At 36.1% G+C, this 23715-nt stretch overlaps 1 pseudogene; it reads right to left on the minus strand.

Annotated features, from left to right (window-relative positions):
- Positions 1-62: 62 nt before the first annotated feature.
- On the minus strand, positions 63-17084 carry LOC129260998 (long-chain fatty acid transport protein 6-like; annotated as a pseudogene).
- Positions 17085-23715: the final 6631 nt, after the last annotated feature.

Genomic DNA, 23715 nt, shown 5'->3' on the forward strand with positions numbered 1-23715 from the left:
ATGCTCAATATTTTTCATAGTAGAAAATGAAACAAAAAAATGTCAGAGAAAATGACCAAATTCCTGAATTGAATAAAAATTCCAAAATCTTTCATATTTTATTATAATTTGGATACAAAATTTACACATTACAAAGTACATGTCCATTGCAAAACAGTAAACTTGTAGAATAATATATTGATGAGATATCCTATATACAATTTTTTTTATATATAAAACTCAATTATATTGATTGGTTGAACACTTAAAATAGGAAAGGTAAATTTATATTTGGCAGAGAAAAATATTATCCACCTGGCAATGGTACTCTCTATTCACTTGAATTGACCTCAATTACAAATATAAAAGCTGTGACCTTAAAATTGTGAAAACGTAAATACTGTATGCCAGTATTCAAGCAAGGGAATTATAAGCACATGATAAAAAGACTACTCAGATTGTGAAATCATCTGATGAAGATACAATATTTGTTGCTCCACCATAGTTTATGTCCATCTGTAGGTTGGATCATTGACCTGCATGTACACAAAAAGTCAACCATTTTGCACATCCAATGCCCATTTCTGTTTTACTCCAAGAACTACTCAAGCTACAGCAATTTGAGAGCATTTTTCAGTGTTATGTATATAACAAAGCAGGGACCTATTTGATGATGATCATGCATAAAAAACAGAAGGATTTTCATACTTATGCAAGTGCCCTGTAGGCATGGGGCAGTAGTAGGAGTTCAGTTTAAATGATATCAGGATTATTAAATAACAATAGATTTTTGGTTTGGCAGTTAGGTCTTATATGTCTCATTTACCATAGAAGCAAATGTCACATACACGTATATGACCTCATATTTTTATTCATACATGTACATGTAAATAGTTCATTTACACAAGTAAAAAGACGCTTAAAGAGTATATCTTTAAGAGTATAATAAACATATGATGCAGTTTTTGTTCCATGACAACACATAAAGTCATGGTGGCAAAGTTAGAGAGCAAGATAAGTCAAATTAAGATATAACTATTGAAAATGCAGAAATAGTGCGCTTCTCAAAAAAATGAGGACTGCAACAATGTCACTCATTTGAGGTTTATAACAATTAAAGCCTATTACAGAATGATTATGGAATGGTCAGCAATAAAGGGATCACATTAAAATATACATTTACAATATCAGGAATGTTTTGTGCTTTGCAACATGATTTTTAAAGCATACTATACATGTACATCCTTGTTCAAAGAGTTTCAGGATATATACTGTATATCATAACAAGGTCAAATGTTTTTGAGTAAAACAAGTACATGTAAAGAAATAGTTCACAATAATATTTCATATGTTTTTCACATGAAAGGTTAAGCCAGCAGCATATCCAGGACTTCCCAGTGGGGCGGTCTAGTTGCAAGATTAGAGGTCAAACTTTCATCACTAATTTCAGACAAGGAAAAAATACATGTAGAATCTGTCCTTAGCATTGGGCCCCTGACGATAGGTTACATCCATTCAAAATGCACATGAACTGCATGAATACATTATGAATTGTGATCATGCATTATCCTGAAAGAAAATTTGTATTGCAACATTACAGAATTTGAATTTGTACTGTTTTCATGTATAAAGCCAAATTTCATTCTGAGTCATAGGAGAGGTAATGAAAGAAATAATGTATGTCATTTTAATACATGTATTTCATTTTGAGTGTCAATCATATTCATAGCTCTACCCTCCCCTATCGAATCATAGACGTATAGGTCCCTGATCGAATACAGTCCATAACATTGATCTATGACTATAATATACACAGGAAAAAAAGGGTTACTACTAAAAGTTTCAAAAAGCAACGATTCCATTAGAAAAGGTCTTTCAAATGAAGGTCACTCGTTGCCAAATCATTGTAGATCTGGATCTAGCAAGTTGCTGTTAACATTTACCTGCAAAAGAATGAAATCAAAGCAAGACACTGAAGATTGCCAACACCGACAGACATGAGCAGATGGGAGAATGTGTATTATTGCTCGGAGAATAACCCACCAACTGGCAGGATTACATGTAGCATAATTATTTCATTAATGTCTCAAAAATTAACAATTTTCTGCCAGAATCATTTGCCACACACATTCCTTTTGCACACACAAAAAGGCAAGTCATCAGATACTATTAAAACTTATTTTGAAACAGTACCCACACCTATAATTTACATTGAAATGCTTGCTATTTTGATACCAGAAGAGTGGATCCGGCATTGAATGGAGTCATAATCAACACAAAGCTTTACAGATAATCTTTTATCATAAGCCAAGGCCCTGTTACGCAAAGGTTAGCAATTAATTGCTCAATGAAACGGCCTATCAAGATCATCGTTGCATGCAAATTTAGCTCAGTAGACTGACTTGGAACCAATAGTACGCATATTTAACTTTCCTTGTTACAATTATGCTGGAGAGAGCAAAATCTTAATGTTAAAATTATATTTATCTTGCTATAGGGTCTAACACAGTAAAAATATGATCAAAATTTCTTTTCAAAATAAGGGGGTTTAAGAGTTTAAAATATTATCTGTCAAGTCTGCACATCAGTGTCCCGACTTTGAACGGATTGATGACTATTACGAAGGGGTTGATGAATTTTGCTAAAATTTTGGTCTTTACACTAAAATTTCCATTGCGACTTATTGGTGATTTTGTGGTGGGGGCTCACAGTTAGTCACAAATAAAATGGCACAAGATCTTACTCTTTTTTTTTTTGGGGGGGGGGAGAGTGGGGTGCATGATCATTAGGAATCTATCCTATTGTAAAACATATGGTTCTCAGTGGAAATACATACAATTACACAGAGTTTTGGGCCTATTCAGTTACAATGGTCACACATAAGGCATGCATCATTTGATTTTTTTTGTGTTTGCCTGCCAAAGTAGCTTCCAACATGTTGTAACCAACTACATCAAGTTAACCAAATGACCAAACTCAACTGGCGAGTGACTCTGATAGCTCTGAGTGAAGGACTCCCTCTATAGCTTTGAATGTCCGCTCAAGATTACACTGAGATGCCTGGTTGTGAGGGGAACATAGGCCTTCTGCGACGGCTCAATGACGTAGATTTCATCAGGAATGCTGCCGATATCAAACCCTTCCTTGACAAGATCAGTCTTCTTATGCTTGAAAGTACCTGTGATTTCGATCTCTTTCATGACGCGAAGAAACTTTGGACAGGCATAGTCGGGAAGGAGAGAAGCGACGTGGGAGTAGACATCACCAAAGTCTAGTCTGGTGCCCTTGTTTGGAACGATGGCTGCCATTCCCGCCCGCCCATCTTGACCTGCAGACATAGATTTTTCAAACAATAAAAAGGTCTCTTTGTTTATCATGGCTGCGACCAGAGGAGCATTTCATGAAAGGATTTGTCGGACCTTTTATCCGACAAGTCCCGTTTTATCTGACGGTTTCCATAGTAAAAGTGCCTTCAAGACAATCAGAATCAAGGAAAGTAGTCAGATCTGACTTGTCAGACAAAAATGTTGATGAAACACGCTCAGTATAAAATACACAAGAATGTAGGTGAGATTAGTACTTTATCACAAAGATCTGTAGTAGCACAAATACAACACCACGTCCACCTTCCATATTTCAAACAATCTTTTCTTCTCAGTCAAGTGTCTCAAAGGTCAAACAGACTTTTGTGGTTCAAGGAGATTCGACTTTAGCATAGTTATCTGTAAATGTCTTGCATAATCACGCGAAATCTGCAAGCACCTTGAACAAATATGGCACAGTGTAAGTTTTATGAATATCTATATGTACCTCTAGAAAAGTCAAATAACTTGGGTACAAATAAACTTGTGCCAACTTATAAAAATATTGAATTTGAGGTGTGAATGTCTTGTAATTGTGGTCCAACAATTTCTCTGCAATTATTTAGTCACTCAGTCAGTGTTTTAGTAGTCTAAAGTTTTTATTCCAGTTTTGTCTCTGTGTACTATTGGTGTATAATGAGGGTGGCCTGATTCAAACTTGGATTCACCAGATGAAATTGAAAAATTGCACTTTGTATCCTTATTCTTCCTATTTATCCTTGATCACTTGAACAAGTCACAAACAGCAAAAACAAATGGAACCGGTAACTGGTGTATTGGTGATTTTTTACCTGAATGCTAAGAAAGCATGAATGCTTGTAAGCAACCAACCAGAGGACCGACGGCTTAAGGTCCTCTCCGAAGGACCTGGTACTGACTATTAATGCCTTACCAAAGGGCACTAGCGCACCAAGTGGGAATCGAACCCGGGTCACCGGAATACGAGTCCCCCGCTCTACCGACTGAGCTATAATTGGGTCGATTGTTCACTTTATCATTGCACATTTGACATAAACACACCAGAAGATCTCGGTAGAAGTGATAAAGCTTACCTGGTATATGTACTCCATAGACATTGGCTTCTATAATATCAGGGTGGGAACTCAACACTTGGGAAACCTCCATCGTAGATACATTCTCACCCTTCCACCTGGATTGATAAACAAGGAGATTGATCCAACAGGATATTCACATTGACACACAACAAACAGTCTTTTCAGGAAAACATTTTTTAATACTACAGTACCCTCAATTTTCCTGTACGTACATGTACCACTTCCAGTACTCATTGCCAACAAGGAATGAATCTACAAGCTGATTGAACTGAAGTTTAATTTCAAACCATTCTGTACTCCCACATTTTGTGCAGTATATAGCACATCCCCAGATCAGAAAGATCGCTCTCATCAGGGGACTCGCACTCGGGTATGTATCGATGAGAATACGCAATAAATATCATGTGCGCATTAGTGCATAAGCATGACCCAACACATTCTTTCTCTTTGTAAAACACTATCCCATCTTCCCCTCCTCCCCTCCCTGGATCACCCGTCGAATCGACTCCTGTAATAGCTTGTTACTTGGTCTTCCCCAAAAAGACATACACCGTTTACAGATGGTGCAGAATATTGCAGCTAGGCTACTTACTCGTACTCCTAGACAACAAAGCATTACCAGTACCCTGAAGAAATTACATTGGCTTTCTGTTGAAAAGTACATCATATTTAAGATTCTTTGTTTAGTTCTTAACCCTAATTCTCCCGGGGGGGGGGGGCCATAATGCCCCCCCCCCTCGACAATTTTCGCGATATATCTGCTGCGTTAAATTTTTTGACCTTGCCGCTCACTGACTTTTTGCTTTCAAGTCTCGCGCAAATTTTGAGACCAAATTTGTGACGCCCGGGTACGCGGTTACGACATTACGCAACATTACGTAAGTGCATGTCGGACCCAAAATTGCTCATAAACGTGATTTCATGTACAAATCCAATGCAAATTGTGTATTTAGCCAAAATTCATAAATGTATCATTATTTCAACTTTTACTGATTAAACTTAATCAATGTTGCATTGTTTATGATCAGAATTAAGTCTGGAACGATTTCCATTGAAAAAACAATAAAAAACAAAAAGTAAAAAAACAAAAAAAATACATAAGAAATTCATAAAACAATAAAATACATAAGAAATTTATTTCCAAACCGAAGTTTTTTTCAATTGTGATTGTTAAGAATGCTACAAAGAATATTTTTACCAAAAAGTAGCATTCTAGGAGCTTTATTTAGTGAATTAGAGCAAAAAGTATGATTTATGCATAAATTAGCATTATTAATTCATATAAAATAAAATTTCATTATTTTGGAAAATTTTACCATACAGCCTTGTAGATTACATCGCACACTACCAGCGTGCAAATTTTTTGCGTCGCTCGCGCGATTGGCGGTCGAGATCTTAAGGGGGGGGGCCATAATGCCCCCCCCCCCCCCCGGGAATGACAAGAATAAAAATACCCCGGGAGATTTAGGGTTAAAGCTCAGCATGGTTTATCTCCATCATACTTGTCCAATTTACTAAATAATTATAACCCACCAAGTAAATTTTGATCGAGCAAACAAGTACTTCTTTAAATTATCAAAACCAACACATGCTGAGATCATTTGCTGTAGCTGGACCAACCCTTTGGAACAAATAACCCCTACATATCAGACAGGCATCCACTTATTCATCTTTCAAGTCCTTACTCAAGACCAATCTTTTCCAAAACTCATAACTAGGTGTAATATTGGATATTATTTTATTGGTAACAATTGTAAGTTTAAATATTAAGTAATTATGTAATTCACAAGTCCATTTTCTTTGTTTGTATTATATGTATTTTGTTTCCTTTATTGTAAAGCGCTTAGAGAAACTTTCGGCTTATTATGCGCTATATAAGAGAAGTATTATTATCATTATTATCAACATCCAGTGTTTAAGCCAACATAACAAGACTGATGGGCTCGGAGAGACATCCCCTGCACATTTTGCATGATGTGTCTGCATCATTTCATGGTTTACCTGAACGTATCACCAATCCTGTCCATGAAATAGATATAATCTTCTTCATCCATCTTGAGTAAGTCACCGGTATTGAAGTAAGCATCTCCTTTGGTCTTGACATCCCTCACTATCTTCTTCTCACTTCTCTCCTTGGGACCCTTATACCCGGTGTAAGGATTCCTGTCATCGATCTTGAACACGGCAAGACCAGTCTGACCTGTACAGAGACATTGGTAACAATGAAATAACAATTGATTACATTCATGAAGTAAACACATTGCATTTGATATTTCAGGGCACTTCACATACACACATGAACATGCATTATCAATTCCTACAAAAACAGGTAGACAATATCCAACAGAAAAAAAAACTGTGTGTATGGGTGAATGAATATTAAATTAAACATATTGGGGTGTGGATTTATGCATGAATGGATGGATAACATAATCATCATTATTATTACTGTTATCAGTATAAGTATCAGTCTCAGTATCGGTATCATTATTATTTTCATTATCATTAATGTTTTATACTAACTATAGGACCCCATTGGAAATAAGCCTTTCGGCTTTCATGGGCTATCCTGTCAAGGTATTTCCTCAATTTAATTGTAACCTCCTGTGATATTCTTGACGAATAAAATCAATCAATCAATCAATCATTATCAGTATTAATGTCATAATCATTAATATTACATAGGTTATGTAGATTCGAATCAGTGATAGGTCAATACGTCATCACGTGACCATAGCTGCAAGGATCGCATAAATTCGATATATTCTAGGTTTTGACGTCACCTCAGTGAATATAACTGCGTTGTGTTGTCAATTGCGGCGTTATATTCACTAAGGTGACGTCACTCGCTGCTTACAAGTTGCGTAATCAGGGTAGTTTATTTGATGTACGCGCTAGTGTTAACGCGTCGATTGCACGAAGAACGTGCTTGATGTATTTAAAAAAAAAATATATTATGACGTTGATGGATCAGAGCTGTAGCAAGAATTTCAGGTTGGAGCCAGATGATGAATGCAATCTCTGATGGCGAATCGACATAGACTATATAATATAACATATATTGCCTTGTCTATTGTTTTAATAAATAACATTTCAACTCCCCTCCGAAGCTATATTTTTCCCTCGGTGAAAATAGTTACCCTCAGCGCTGAGCGCTTCGGGAAAAATATAACCCCGTCGGGGAGAGGAAATGTTATATTCAAACTCTAGGTAGGCAATATCTGTATATTATCATGTTTCATCATTATCATCATCATCATCCTCAGTATCATCATCGTTATTAATAATATCATTACCTTTGCCATTATTATTTCTATCATCTTGATCATCACCACCATTGTTATCACCAATATCCTTATTAATCATCATGAATATTATTATTTCTATCATCATTATGAGTAGCAGAATAGTAGTAGTAGTAGTAGCAGTAGCAGTAGCAGTAGCAGTAGCAGTAGTAGTAGTAGTAGTAGTAGTAGAAGTAGTAGTAGTAGTAGTAGTAGTAGAAGCAGCAGCAGCAGCAGCAGCAGCAGTAGTAGTAGTACTAGTAGTATGAAATTGGGTTGTAAATTGGAATAATTAGTTGACTGATGAAATTACAGATGAATGAATGGATATATAACACTGAGGGACCTTTTAAACTAGTAAAGACTCATTATCATTACCGCGGTCTAGCGTCCTTTGGCAAGGCGTTAATCCACACTTTGCCACTCTCGACCCAGGTGCTAAATGGGTACCCGGTAGGATGCGAAAGATATTGTATGTTTGATTTTGCCAGCGCCATAATGAGGCTGCGATGAATGCAAGGAATGCTCCCCAGGGAGTGGAAATTGTGCACTTTTCGTGCGGGATTGAAATGAATCCAATGACCGGGGTAATAATATGCTGTAACGCGCTTTGAGCCATTCTGGGAAAAGCGCTCTATAAAAATTGGCTATTATTATTATTATTATTATTATTATCAGCTTGTCTCAAAAGGCATGCCAATTTTACCTTCAGCAGAATTAGTAGATATGATTTTTTTTTCTAAAAGGAATGCAATGCCAATCTCTATTACGCTTGGAAAATTATTTAAGTTAATACATGAAATTCCACCCTGTGCTGGCATTAAGTAACATATTTTATGTGTATTTCGAGCCAACCAATGTACTACTATTAGGGTTCCAATTAATTATTCATGTACGTACATGGTACCAGTACACTGTAAATTTACACAATATTTATACAAAACAACCAATTTATTACATTCAATCGTGGGGGTTCATGATCTGAATTCACAATACTTTGGTTACATACACCATGAATTCAATTAGTTATGGCACCATGAATACATCACAAAAATGCACATGCATTAAAATTCACAACTCAAGAAATGAAAAATAAACCAGCTAACAATACCTTACATTGAAAAAAATGTGTTAAACATACCAACAGGAACCATTTTGCAGAAGCCATCTTTCCCTCTCTTCGGCTCTACTGTTGCAAAGTCATACTCCACAAGCTCAACACCCCCAATCAGTTTCTATCAAGATATTTAGAAGCAAAGAGAGATAAGATTTTTTTTTTATTGCTATAATGATAGAAATTCATACATGGAAGTCACTATACAGTATGTAATACTCAACGTTGCTTTGATATGCATTTCATAGTTCTACAGTAAAGAAACAAATAAGATAACAATCAAATACACATGTGATCCCCACCCCAAATCCAACAAGAAGTCACACACAAAAATATGAATTTTGAGGGGGTTTTTTAGATTGAAAAAGCACATCCTCAGCATTGATATGATCTATAACCTGCCAAAATTGATCAACAATAACCCATACAAATTCTTGATTGGAGAAGACATTCAATGAGAACTACAAATGATAAAGGAGTAGACTAAGTTTGGTCAAGCATGAGATGTGCACACCATGCAATCTCAATGAACTTCAAATCAGTCAGACTGTCTTGTGTTTTATTTAACTATACATCTTCAAAAATTGAAATTATGAAGAAGAATAATTGTTTCAGATAAACTAATTTTCTCATTTTTACTTTTAAAAGAGCAAAATGGCTGTTTTTTCCTATTTGCAGAGAACCTTCACCAGAAACTTCTTGTTGGTTTTGGGTTGGCTGGCCTGGTCACATGTATATGTCTCCAACAAGGATGAAGCCTCTCATGGGAGGTTTATTCCAAAGTTCTGGAGCAGCAGAACTGAACGTACACTGCAAAGCTTCAAGGACTTGAAACACTTAAATAACTCTTTTAAAAGTCAATCAGTTAAACCAAATGAGAACAATGCCCCCCCCCCCCTAAAAATAATGAGCTGGTGTTCAGAGATTAACATAACAAGGTGTTAGGGAAACTATACCATCTACAATAACTGCATGTAGATTAAAATTTCTAAAAGGCCTATTAATATATTCACCATTCCGTATTACTGATTGTATAATTACATAATTGGTTTGCAGTATACAGGGTCCAAAAGAAAACCAATATGTTTTAAGACTGATGGGGCCACCCGGCTTAAAGATTAATAAATAGATGAATAAAGGCCATCTGTTTGAGAAACTGATGTATGCAATGTGTCAATGGCTTACATTATTCCAATGTCAATCCATAACAATGAATAACAATAAGAATACCTTCAATATCCATGGGTACCGTCCAATGCTCCCAACCTTTCCGTCAAAGTTGATAAAACCAGCATTTCCTTCCGTTGCAGCGTAAATCTCCACTATTTTCTCGATGTTGAAGCGATTTTGGAACTCCTGCCAGATTTCAGGACGAAGACCATTTCCTAATGCAATTTTCATCTTTCTTGGATACTTGCCATCATCCATTCGCTATATAGCATAAAAATTAAAATGAAAAAAGTGTAATCTACTACCGTACATATGTGTGCACTTGTCTTTCCTTTTAATCCCAAGACCATTTATAATATTTATTCATGTATTTGTAATTATATCTGGTAACATTATATAAATATTCCATCTGTTATTCATTAATTTAGCACTTTAAATAACTCATGCTAACCCCTCAAAGAAAGTTCCACAACTCAAGTATTGGGGGAAACAATTTTGTTTATCCATAACACTCAACCCCCCCCCCCCCACTCCCACCAACTGATGCACTCTGAAGTCTGCTAATATATAGCATTCACAACTGCTGTCCACAAACACGACACTGTCTTGAATTATTCAAATCAATTGATCTACTGTAATAACCAAAAGCAAACAAGGTAGTGATCAGATTAAGGAGATAATTGAAAGAAAGGGCAAATGTATATACTTAACAATAACAAATAAATTAAAAAAATCTTGCAAAGAAAACAGACAAAGATTTAAACTTCTTGTAAACATTATTCAAATTCTGGATATATCTGGCTAGAGTTACTATTGTAAGGTAATTTCTCATGTCATTTCAACGAGCATGTTTTTTTTTCTCTTCAATAAATCATAATTAATCCCCCTTTAAATGGATTTGAATTAAATGAACTCATTCAAATCAAATCAATTTTAACGACTGGTTTACAGTTAGAAACACAGGGATGGAATGCCTTGTTAACAATAGGACTTATTAGACCAAAAGTTGGAAGTCCAAAGTACAGCATTGATTATACTACACTGATGCCCAAAGATAACATTATCAATAGGTCCATTGTTGCTTTATAATAGCATACACGCAGTATCAGACTATAGAAGCTCTAATTCAAGAAAAATAGCCTAAGAATGTATGTTAAAACAGTTGACTTGAATTGTATAAACAATACATATTGCATAAAAATTGAAATTCATCCCACTGAACTGTGTAAGATGAGGGTCTTGTATAGAATATACGTGAAATGAATGAATTCCTTTATACTCACATGTATATATCAACTTAAAGTATGACAAAGCCACCACACTCTCCTTTTTGTAAAACAATTTCAGGAACATTAAACATTAAATCTAGGTATAATGAACATAGGTTTCTCAAAGATTTTCATTCTTGAATGCTTAATGGGCTTTATATAAAATAAGTTGCAGTTCCTACTTTTATAATATCTAATGATCATTCCCAAGTTTATGTGCGGAATGATGAATGAAATTTCCTCTTGTTATAAATCAACTCAATTCAATTTGCACTCATTTTCATTCTCGATTAAAAATATACATAATACAAGATATGAGAAACTATTATCAAGCAAGAGTAAAAATTAAAATGAAATGGGGAACTGCATAAATAAAGCCAAGAGGCCTTGTTCAAGCGCAGTTCCCAAAATATTGATAAAGCTCAACGACAACAAAAATAATAATACATGATCATTTAGAAAGTCTAATTTGCCTGGATTCTCTATTTGAAATTACTTTAACCCCGGCCCCCATCCCCTGAAGTTTCAAGCATTCATAAAAAAAAAAAAAAATCTTACCTTTGGCTGTGCTATAAGATATCTGCAGAGCTCTCCTATGTACTGAAACCCAGTAACATTGTGTCTACGAACATCATCCCAAAAGTGACTGGCAGAAAACTTCTTGGCCAGTGCAACGGTCCCTCCTGAATAAGATCAGACATCTTGTGTTGTAAGTGAAAGTACATTTTTAATCTAAAAGTAATCTTAATTTTGTAAGGTAGGATGTAGAATGCTTCATTTTAATTTGAATCATCTTCAAGTTCAAAATTGTGTATTCACCCACACCCTCACATACGCTCACACTTCATGACCCTTGCACATCAAATAAAACACTGACTTTGGGCAAATGTTAATTCTGGGCAATTCCATACAATATTTAGGCCTACATCCGACCCCGTGTATTTCTGTTGATGTTGTAAACATTTATGTACAAGTAAAAACTTTTTGTTTTTCAAGTTATTTTAAACATGCCATTATAATTCATTATCAGTATTATTATCCTGAATTACTGTATTACCATCACACCAATATTATTACTACATTACTATCAATGTCATCACTAAGCATAATTGGTATCATTTTAGGGCTAAAATTAATCCATGGCCATCAAGGAGCGTCATCATTATTATCTTATCATTACCCAATTATGATAAAGATTAAAATGCACTGCTTTGAATTACCAACCAAACTCACAATTGAGAAAATAGGTGGTTTCAGACCACCTCGAAGTTCGTCAGTTCCAGGTATTCTCTGATCGGGTAATTTACCCCGATCAGAAAATACCAGGTATTTTGGTAATGTGAAAGCAAACTACGCGTAATTTCCCCGAAAGAAAATACCCGCTAAATAGTAGGTACTTGGCGAAATTACGAGAACTTTCGCGGGGATTTTTCCAAGGTCGCAGGTATTTTGGCGATGTGAAAGCAAATTACGGGAACTTTTAGCCCAGCGTGTCGTTGGATGCGGCGCCGTGGGTGGCTGCTGGGCTAGTGATTTTGAATCTCACGCCTTGCCTGCTTATCAGACCATACAGCGCGGATGCTCGTAACTTCAGGAACTTATCCCGAAGGGTCTGTTTCAGGGCGGTGTGAATGCAGGAATAATTAATGGGTATTTTTCAGCCTAAAAAAAGTTCTCGTAATTTAACAGGGATTCTTGTGATCGAGGCGGTTTGAAACCACCTATTGTGATGGTTGTTACTACATATCCTCCTGGGAATATGAATAGCGCACTTCCATCAGAAAAAGAAGAACACCTTTCCAACTGTCAGAGTTTATTTTTGTCCTGAACAGAAATCTTATCCATTAATACCAGTCATGGCAAAATTGATATTCAGAGCAACCAAAAAAGTAAAATATCACATGATATTTGTGTTTTAATACAGTGTATGAGGCTCATGCTACATTAAGTAAAGTTAGTTTCATTTTTTATTAAATATATTATCATCCTTAAAAGGGATGACTGATAACTTTGTTTCAAGTACATCCAGATTATTTACCATAGAAGAAAGTGGTACAAACAGCTATAAAGAGAGCAGCCGAATGATAGAGAGGTAGCACCACATAGTACACATCATCCGGTGTCAGGTTTGAGAAGTAATGGAGAAACATTCCACGGAGGATCTTCCGGTGAGGAATTGTTGCTGGCTTCGGTAGACCTCAGTCAGACTGCAGGTCCCAAGAAAGTGGCTTCTTTCATCCAAGTGATATTCATGACTTGAGATGTTTTGCATATTTAATGAGCTTGATGCGGACCAAAACACCTCTTTTCATTCGGTCATTGCTGCTCTAATTATGCATCGAATTTCATGAATTTGGTACCATTGTAAAGAAGAAGAATCATTCTTTCAGGTCATGTGTTTGGATTTATTCAAAAATTTTGTAATATAGGTTAAAATTTTGATCTAAAATATGCTACAAAATAATATTTTCACCTGACAAAAGCAACTGTTTTCACACTTTATTTTTGTTTGAGCCCAAATGATTTTTATATCATGATAAAGCTGAATATGTATGCTTTGAAATGATATAGGTTTCAAAATAAGAATTGGTTTAATCGGGTCAAGATCACACTTTTCATTTGCCAAGTACATAAAGCAGCAGAAAACAAGTATACTGCACTCTGATTGGTCAAAAAGACCACACAATGGCAAATTCCAACGGTTCCAGTGCCTGGGTTCGTGGGAAGGTCACACTTCCCATGTGGTAATCTCCTCAAATACCCCGCGCCTGTTGTTCTGTGAACCTTATCCAGCCAATCAGAACTCTGGATTTCATGCAAATACACAATTTCAGAAATCTCGTCTTGTACCTCGGTGGGAAAAGTGTGATCTTGACCCGATTAAAAGGTGCCGCATATCAAGAGTGGCATTGTGAGAAAGTACAGAAGTTCAGCTTTATGGTGATATAGATATCATTGAGGCTCAAAATACAAAGTTTTGCACAATTTGCAAAAGAAAACAGAGGAAGAAAATTCAGTTTTGAGGCACAATTTCAGGCCAGAAATTTACTTATTAAACAAAATATTGTATACAAAATAAATAACCAATATGAAAGAGTAACTTTTACTCTATCTGATGGTGCAATAATATTTCATTTAACTTGAGGTTAAAACAGGTAAATTCTTAGAGAAAGAAAATCTCACGAATCACGAGATTTTGCAAGGAGGAGGATTCAGCCACGAGATGATTTGGATGAATCTGGCCTTTTTGCTCATTAGCATAGGGACCTGCGGTCTGACTGACCTGTCGAACATGAAATGAGATATGTTTTATTTGTAGCAAGCTATAATATAGACAATGAATGCTGTAAGATTATTGGATCTAGTACACTAGTGCACTATGTGGGTCTAGTCAATACAGAAGCAATATAAGGATACATGCAAATGTAAAATAGTTAATTGATGAGGATAGATCAGAGGTATAGTGGTGATGTGGACCAGTAGATAAGCCCAAGGATTTTGAACTGCAAGGTCCTGGATTTGCATCTCCTACGTATAGCTACAGCACTTATATTTTTGGCAAGATATGTATCTAAAGTCGCTGCTCTTACTTCCACTACACCATGAAGTGGGTTCCTAACATGCAAAGGTTAATTCCTCTCTACATGGGACTTTGATTTAACATCCTATCGGAGAGACAAAGTGTTTTCCACTGTAGCATAGCCTACATCAATAAAACACGGTAGGGACATATTAGCATACAACATTGGTCAATCTTTATACCTCTCAAAAGGCAGACGCTTTACCAATTTAGCGAACTCGCTCACTTGGCAGAACATGGAGCATTCAGGCTACATGTATTCCTACATAAAATACAAATGTACAGAAATCACCAATCTTTTACCAACCAAGAAAATATGAGTTCTCATTCTTACCATTGATGACAATACATTAAATAAAAATAAAAAATCTGTAGAATGTGAACTTGGAATCTTGATAAAGTCATCGAGTAGTGAGTTCATGAAGCAAATGATTTTCCCTGGCTTATCTATTTTGAGTCAATTAGAGGCAAAATTTCAGTAGCTTATAAAAAACAGTAGTAGCTTGTACTGTATGTGGTAAAGAATGTAAAAAAAAATGTAGAATGTGAACTTGGGATCTTGATAAAGTTATTGAGTAGAGTTTCATGAAGCAAATGATTTCCACTGACTCATCTGTTTTGAGCCAATAAGAGGCAAATTTTTTTTTAGCTTATAACAGTTGTCAATAAAAAAAATCTTAATTTGTTCAATAAAATGTACTGTACCTGTGGTTCCAGACGTGAAGATATATGCTGAGATCTCTTCCATCCGCATTGGCACGTTTGGGAGAGGGTCACCCGACATCATGCCAACATCCATGGGTACGACCTCTACTGGATACTCCACGCCAGACATCCCTGAATCGTTTACCATCCATAATTCAACGTTGAGGGCCCGCAGGTCTGGCATCAGTTGTTCAATGATACCCAAGAACTCTACATAAAATATTTTGAAAAATGGGATTGTTATAGATATGTAGCCACCTAGCCATCAAGGATGATATTGAATACAAACAAAAGGTTATCGTACTGCGAACCTAAATCAGCACCTACATGTACATGTACAATACACTACTAAAAATTTATTCATATTTCCAGATGTCTTGTTGTAATGATTCATAACTCTTTCTAGCACAAGTATTCCTAATGCCACAAAACAATAGCTAACTTCACATCCTAAACCATTCCAATCTAACTTTTTCAAGTAATATTGATCAAAATCGTTTTTTATTGGACACATTTATTCATAAATATTTTTAAAAAGCAACATCCATAAAATAAACAATTGAGAAAAAAAAAATTTAAATAATTAATTGAAGTCCTACACTCTATGGTGAAAAAATGTTGGAAATGCTGTCCACTAAAAATTAGCAAATAGATTTGGCATCAAAATAATTTGAGAGAATTTTAACAAAAGCAGAAATATATAATCACTATTTTTTTTATGTCAGAAAATAAAACACAACCTTTAGTAATAGTAGTACTAAAGGTTTTGTTTTATTTTCTGACATAAAAAAAGTGATTATTACAAGAGTCTGAACACCAAAATGAAAGACTGAAAAATTTGTCAACAATCATCAGGCCTGCACCTTTTGCATTTGAGATCTAAAGGGGCGGGGGTGTCAATTTGTATTTTAAAAATATGTTTCTTAAATCATGAGTAGAAAAATAAACATGATGCTGTTTAATTTTTAAATCAGTTTCAACTGTATACCTATTCCAAACACAAGTTTCTTGGCCTCACTGACTCGTATGCATTCCAAGATAGCAGATGGCTTCAAATTAAAGTTCAGAAGACTTGTTATAATTCCTTTCTTGATGAACCCAAGCCATGTCCAGATAAAAACAGGACTGTTCTAGAGCAGCATACAAATGGTATCGCCTTTCTTCAGTGTCGGATCAGCCGCGGTAACCCAGCGGGCGACGCGAGCAGAATTCCCCCGAACTTCTCCGTATGTATACGCTTCCTTCTCGAACAAAATACAGGGATGGTCAGGATTTTCTAGAGCCCTTTGCTCGAAAATATCAATGATCGTATTTCCAGCACTAATCAATGTCTGTAGCTCCGAATTTAAACGCCCAAATGTCTTCAGGAATTGGACATCTTTCCAAAATGTTGGGTATCTGGAACGGAGCCAAAGATAGCCAGCAGGAATCGCTCCTACGGCTGCAGCGAGTGCCGCTGGCGGGCCAATCCCCCGTGCTTTTGCCATGTGGTACCGCTCTCGATTTCACTTCTACCGCTGCTGCATGTAAATTGATTCCTTGATCTGAAGATCAAAATCAGTGTATTCTGATCTTCTGTAATGATTAGAAAATGTTGATAATGAAAAGATGCCTCAAAGTCAAACTTAAATTGCACTAACTTGAGTTATTGACTTGAGCTCGAAAAGTTAAATTTAAAGCACGACGGAGAGATAAGAGAGGAGGCGTGTGACCACGTACGTGCAACCCGGAAATCTTATGGGCGCCGCCATTAATTTTCCATTTCGTCAAACTTCGCGCTGATTGCTGGATCCTTTTTTGGTCTCATGAAATCTGAGCCAATCACAACCATCGTTCCCTTACAAGATATGAATATGCACGATTATAAAAGAGATTTTCACCCTCTTTCATATCATATATATTTTGTTATGGTTCTTAGTTAAAAAATAAATTAAAATATCGCTTTAAATGACCCATTTTTCTCATGAAAAAAATTAATTTAAAATAGATATATTTTAGTCAATCATATAAAAAAACTGCAACTTTTTAATGAATTCTTTCAAAAAATATATTATTCTAAATGATCATCCCGATCTTTTTCTCATTTACAATTACAAGTGTTAAATTCATACTGAGGCTGCAGGGTCATGTGAAGAACAGCAAATTCAGAGTGAAATATTGTGAGATTTGACATATGTATCTCTGGAGGACGATTTTTTGGAAAGTAAGGGATATTTAGAATTATCGCTCGAAGGATTCAAAAGAATACATTTCAATCGTTAATATTTGGGTGGCTTTTGAAATAATGTTGCTAATAAATATGTTTTTTAATAAAAACTAACGATAGATAAAGCCGCCAACATGTGAATTTCACCGTACGCTGCCTTCTTAGGCGCCCGTGCGTAGCGGCCTCGATTTTCCCTGGAACGCGGTGGCCTGTGTAGTCCCATATTGGACTTTCCGCGTTACATTGAAATTTAACCTACTCATAGTTATTCATGATCCTTTTAAAATATAACTAAATGTTGTAAGATTCAAATCTGGAGGCATATCAATAATATATGTATTCATGAATATCATTTGTGAATTTTAACCAGTTTGAGATACAAACACGCTTTCAAATTCAATATTCAAAGTGAGTGACTGAGCTGAAATAGGTGAACAGCTCCAACTCGCGACTGATTGTGCAAGTCAAGCCAAGGCAATTGACTGTTATTATGTTAATATCTTCCATTAAGCCGATTAAAAAATGTTCAGTTAGATCCATCTAACCTTTGTATTTTTGTGCTCAACGCCAGGTCAACGGTACTTGATAGTTGAGTTGCTCGCTGACCAGGCCAGGTCCACACGGGGGAGGGGGCGGGGGTGGGGGATCAGTCCGGGGCATTTTCAATGATTTTCTTTAAAATTAGACAACCCCATATCTGCATTAACATTTAATGCAATTTTTTGATACAAAATTTCTTTATTTCATCTCGATCACTACCATCTCTCTCGCTCTCTTTCTTGGGGTTAAGGCCAGAAGGGTACGTGTGTTGAGGGCTCTTCTGTCAAGATAGCCTATTCATCATGATATACGCACATGTTTCTCAATGATATCTTGCTCTTTGGGTCTGAATCAAAATTACCTCATCAATACAGTGAATAAAGAGATTGATCTGGCCATTCTGGGTACATATTGTTGCCTTGACTAGAGATCAGAAATTGATTTATCAGCATTTTCCTTTTTTCACATATGTTTCTGACATCTGCTAAATCTTGAAGGTTTTGCAAAACACACGTAGTGGACAGCATGAAGGGTGATTAGAATTGATTACAATTATTTTGCTCTTTTCTCATCGAATATAAATTTTCTTTCAATTAATTTCGTATGGTTATTTACTGTAATTGAGATTGTGGTATGTACAATAATATTTTTTTTATTTTATTTAATATTACTTCATATTAATTTTCTTATCATGATCGCTGAATCCATAATCATATTCGGTTCAGAGTATACCAGGAGTAATCTGTCTAGCCAGGAGCAAGCAAACATGGTTCGCATGCTTCAGAAACAGATTTTGTTTCAGGTAAGAATGTTCATGCCCTGGCTACTGATGAGGAGCATGCATGTTTAGTTTTGTTTTTAGTTTGATAAAAATTGTATTTTAACAAGATTACCACAATGAGCATATTTTTCTTGCATGTTGAGACAGAATGTGTAGAAATGAGGGGTGGGGGGCAACATTATGATTGTCTACATTAAAAACTCAATGATTGTATTAAAACTTAAAAGACCAGTAACAGTGAGAGAGAGAGAGAGAGAGAGAGCATAAAAGGAAGATTAATTTGCTTTATGAAATTGTGTTGTTCACTTGCCTTCAATACAGGTCTACTTTGTTCTGTTTACCTTTCGTATGATAATATTTGAAATTCAATATCTATAATGTGTTGTAAATTTTGTTAATAGGGGCAAGCCAGATGAAGAGTTTTAAACATTAAATTCATTTAATAAATTTCTCCTCAAAGTTTCCAAGGGAAAATAAAAGGCATAAGCTACCTCCAACTCCACTCGTGATAAACATATAACATTACCATGAAAAACATTTATATAAATACTAACACAAAATAATAAAAAAATCAAATTACAAAATTGCAACATTTACATTAAAATAGCAATAAATAATTAACATGATTTTTACATAAACAAGTACAAATTGGCAAAATGATTGAAGGAATAACAGCCAGTGGAAGAAGTTACATTGAACAGCCATTATAATTATTATTATCATTACTATTATTATTATCATTGTCATTAATTTATTTATAATTATTATTTTATTTTAATTGTTATTATTATCATTATTACTATTTCCTGCTGCAAATATATAAAACCAATCATATTATTTCTTTGTGATTGAGTATATTGGCACAGCTACACATGTAGGGCAAGGGGGGGGGGGGTGTACATCCTTTTCATCACAATATTGCTCTTTTAGCTTTAATTTTCTGGTAAATTTTTCAGGAAAGTTCAAAACTGGAACTCTCTTTTTCTTACGAGGTATTTTAATGCCACAGAATCAGCACGATTTTGTAAGATTTGGGATGTGGTGCTCCATAGACACACACATAATGACACAGTACACACTATAGGGGCCTGCGGACAAGGGTAGATTCAAGACTCAATAGCGGGAAAGTTTGAAATTAACACTTGTAATTGTCAATGAATAAAGTGTTGCAAATGACCTAAATAATACAAAAAATCATGAAATTAGGATACAATAAGTTGCAGAATCGAGATATTATTGATGATTTGAACTATACCCAAAATGTGCAAGAGCACCACCGTAACTCGGGAGGACGTGCGACGCCGGGGAAGAAGGCTTTGTTTTACTCATTAAACATCATGAGTATTGATGAATTTTATATGTATTGATTCGTTATACATTCCTAAATTCGAAAATCGACACGACTTATTTTCCGGACCATCCCTAAATTAATTATTGTGGCCTAAAGTCACCTTATAATTACGAGCCTGTCTCTTACGATTTTTTTTTTTAAAATTTGACGAGCGCCCTCTCGCAACGTAGTGCTGAAATTAACCAAGATGGCGCGACACATATACTTTCCATTGACTGCGTGTAACGTGCACGTACGTGTGACCCGAGTGTGAATCGGTAACGTAAATCAACAGCGCGAAAAGTTATGGCAAGCCAAATAGCCTCCCAATTATTTTTACCGCACGACGTAAATCTATGCAAAAAAAAAACAAGTTACTGAAATATATGACACGATATAAATACATTGCCATGATTGTGATTAATAAATCTATGTTTTTTCGGAAATTTCATGAATTTCTTAGAACTTCGGAATACAAACTGCAGGCGAATACTAAGGCACATGGTACTCCAGTCTTTATCTTTCGGTCGGACGCCTAATTAGAATTTACATAGCATTTATTTGAAATACCATATATGGCACTGATTTTTCATACATCGTTTTTCCTCTGTTTAGATCTATGAAGACAAGAAACGAAATCCTCCTCTAATTGGAACCTTTTTTTTTAAATGAAACTGCAAATATAAATTAATGCAACCCCTCCCCCCCCCCCGAGGTTACTAGGTTAGGCCTATATATTCCCTTAATCGTGGACTCTTTCTCTTTTTGCTTTTTGCTTGCTCAACGAATTTTTGTCAAACTTGAAAGACAGAAGAAGAAGAAGAAGAAAAAAAAAATATTATCTTTTTTTTTAGACTTGTAATTTTATTTTATTCTATTTCTATGTATTTATTTCATTTATTATTATTATTATTATTATTATTATTTCTTTTTGGGGGAGGGGGGGTGGGCGAACAAATGTCACAGAGTCCCTTGCCCCCCCCCCCCCCCATCAGCTTTTTTTAGGACACCTCTATACCAAAAAGAGTGGTGTTTTAGATGCAAGAAAACGCCATTTTCACACACAGATTTTCAAAAATTTTCCCTACTGTGGGAGGGGGGACACCCCCTGGCCTCCCACACCCTCCCCCCTCGCTCGCTCCGCTCGCTTGGACTCGGTCGCTACGCTCCCTCGCATACCACCCCAACCCCCCCCCTTTATAAAAAGCTGGATCCGCCCCTGAAAGAGCTATCCATCCCCCAACTCACAACTTTTTAAACAATTTAGTTGACTTGCTTGCTCTGTTACTAGCTAGTATGATACTGTTTGGTCTATTTAAATACCTAAATGCACTTTAAATTTCAAGTTTCCTCAGACGAATTCCGCGCTAAATGCGTATTTCTATGATTCCATTTTAATTCGACTTTCTTGCCGCTGACCATTTTTACCATGTCGCTCTATGATTTTTATTCCCTAAAAATCGATAGCGCCATCTGCCATTTTTTTAAACCCTTACTAAATGGATCAAGTTAGGCCTACCTTGTGTGAAAACAGAACTTTTGAGAACAATTGTACAAAAAATAAGAAAGTTATGAGCATTCGAATATCAAAATCACTATTTAGATCCTCCCATTGACAGTGCGACCAAGATATGTGATGTCACAGACGTACTTGTAACTCTCCCCTTTGTACACTGAAAATATACCCCCATGATATATTTTATATAATTATGGAACCCCTATACATTGTCCTCTCGTGAGCCTGGGAAAAAGCCATCTTGGCCCCGTCTTTCAAAGAGTTGTGATTGAAATCCATAGAGATGTATACTAATTACGCTAGAGTGCGGAGTCGCCATAGGCGCGCGTACTTAACGTCTGTGATTGCGCGGAGCGTGGTCGGCCATTGCTCGATAGGTCTTGATTTGCAAAAGTACCCGGATGTACACATAGCTCGTGCGTTGTAACGCTGTGAAAAAGGGAAAAAGGGATGCCGTCTCTGGCCTTTTTTCTTGAAGAAAAGAATCCAACCTCATTACAATCGAAAATATTAATGACAAATTGCATTTCGATTGATTAGTAGTGTGATTACATGGGGATTATGCTGTGAATTTGGCATTTATACCTGACTTCTCGGGATGAAATTCTCTTATATAATGTTTGCATTTACCTCTCTGTTTATAGGCCTATTTTAGATAATAATAGATAATAATATCTATTATATCAGATAAAATAAAAATATACAACGTATGTTAATGGAAAAATTGACAATTAATTCAAAAGACAGTGAATTAGCCCATCTTCTCCGCTTGATATCCCTACCTTTAACTGCATCGTCCTTTTCCACATTTCCTTCATTCACGTCACTTGATGTTCTCATGACCAATTTGTTTATGTTGGATATAATATTTTAATTTCTATATAGACCTACTATATGTAACTTGCTTTAAATTGTAAGAAATATATCATTAACAATAATTTGTATAAGTTAGTGTTTTGATCTTTGATTATGCGCTATTATAATAGCAAATAGTAATTATAAAGGGTATCTCATTACTTTTCTTGGCGTTACACCAGTGTACATTCTAGAATCGATTTTTTATTCGCTTTTTAAGGGGTGGGTGTAATTAAAGACTAGTGTCATACGCACCCAATCAAAATTACTTTGACACACTATGATCAAAATAAAATAGGGGCGCGACTGCATGGATCCCTCCCAGGGGGGGGGGGGGTGCACTCAGTATATAATGCATAGTGGGTATGTGCCGCGGAGGGGACCCCCATTTTCACACTCAAATTTCCGTTCCAAGGCATAGCATTTTTGTCTTATTGAGAAAAAGAACAACGAAAGCCGCTCCAAAGCATATAGCATTTTCTTATCGAGAAAAAAAGAAGAAAGATATCCGCTCCAAAGCTTCGCATATTTTCCGTTACGCCGTTCCGGTCGCATTGATCTGCTACGATGAGCCGCAATTTTGGTGAAAAGCGGCCGCAGAGCGCTGTCCGACCATCGCCTCTGCGCTAGCGTACCCGGCGCCCGTGCTAGCTGCATGCACGTATGCCTGTTCCATTGGGATGCACACGCAGGCGACCCGTTCCAAGGACCCCCGTTTTCACAAACATTTGTAGTTCCGAAGCCTGTTCCGAGGACCCTCCTTTTTACAATAAGCGCGCTCCAAGGCCCCCGTTTTTTGTCTCGCCCGCGGCACATACCTACTACTTTTTTGGTCGAGTACCCCCCCCCCCCCGGCCCCGGGGATCCCTCACTAAAGTGAAAATGAACATGACATAATAAATGATTGTGATTTTATGCACCCCCTGTTTCAAAATCATTCTGCGTCCCCGTATGTCAATGATATTATAAT

The sequence above is a fragment of the Lytechinus pictus genome, unplaced genomic scaffold (genome assembly GCF_037042905.1).
Source record: "Lytechinus pictus isolate F3 Inbred unplaced genomic scaffold, Lp3.0 scaffold_24, whole genome shotgun sequence".
NCBI lineage: Eukaryota > Metazoa > Echinodermata > Echinoidea > Temnopleuroida > Toxopneustidae > Lytechinus > Lytechinus pictus.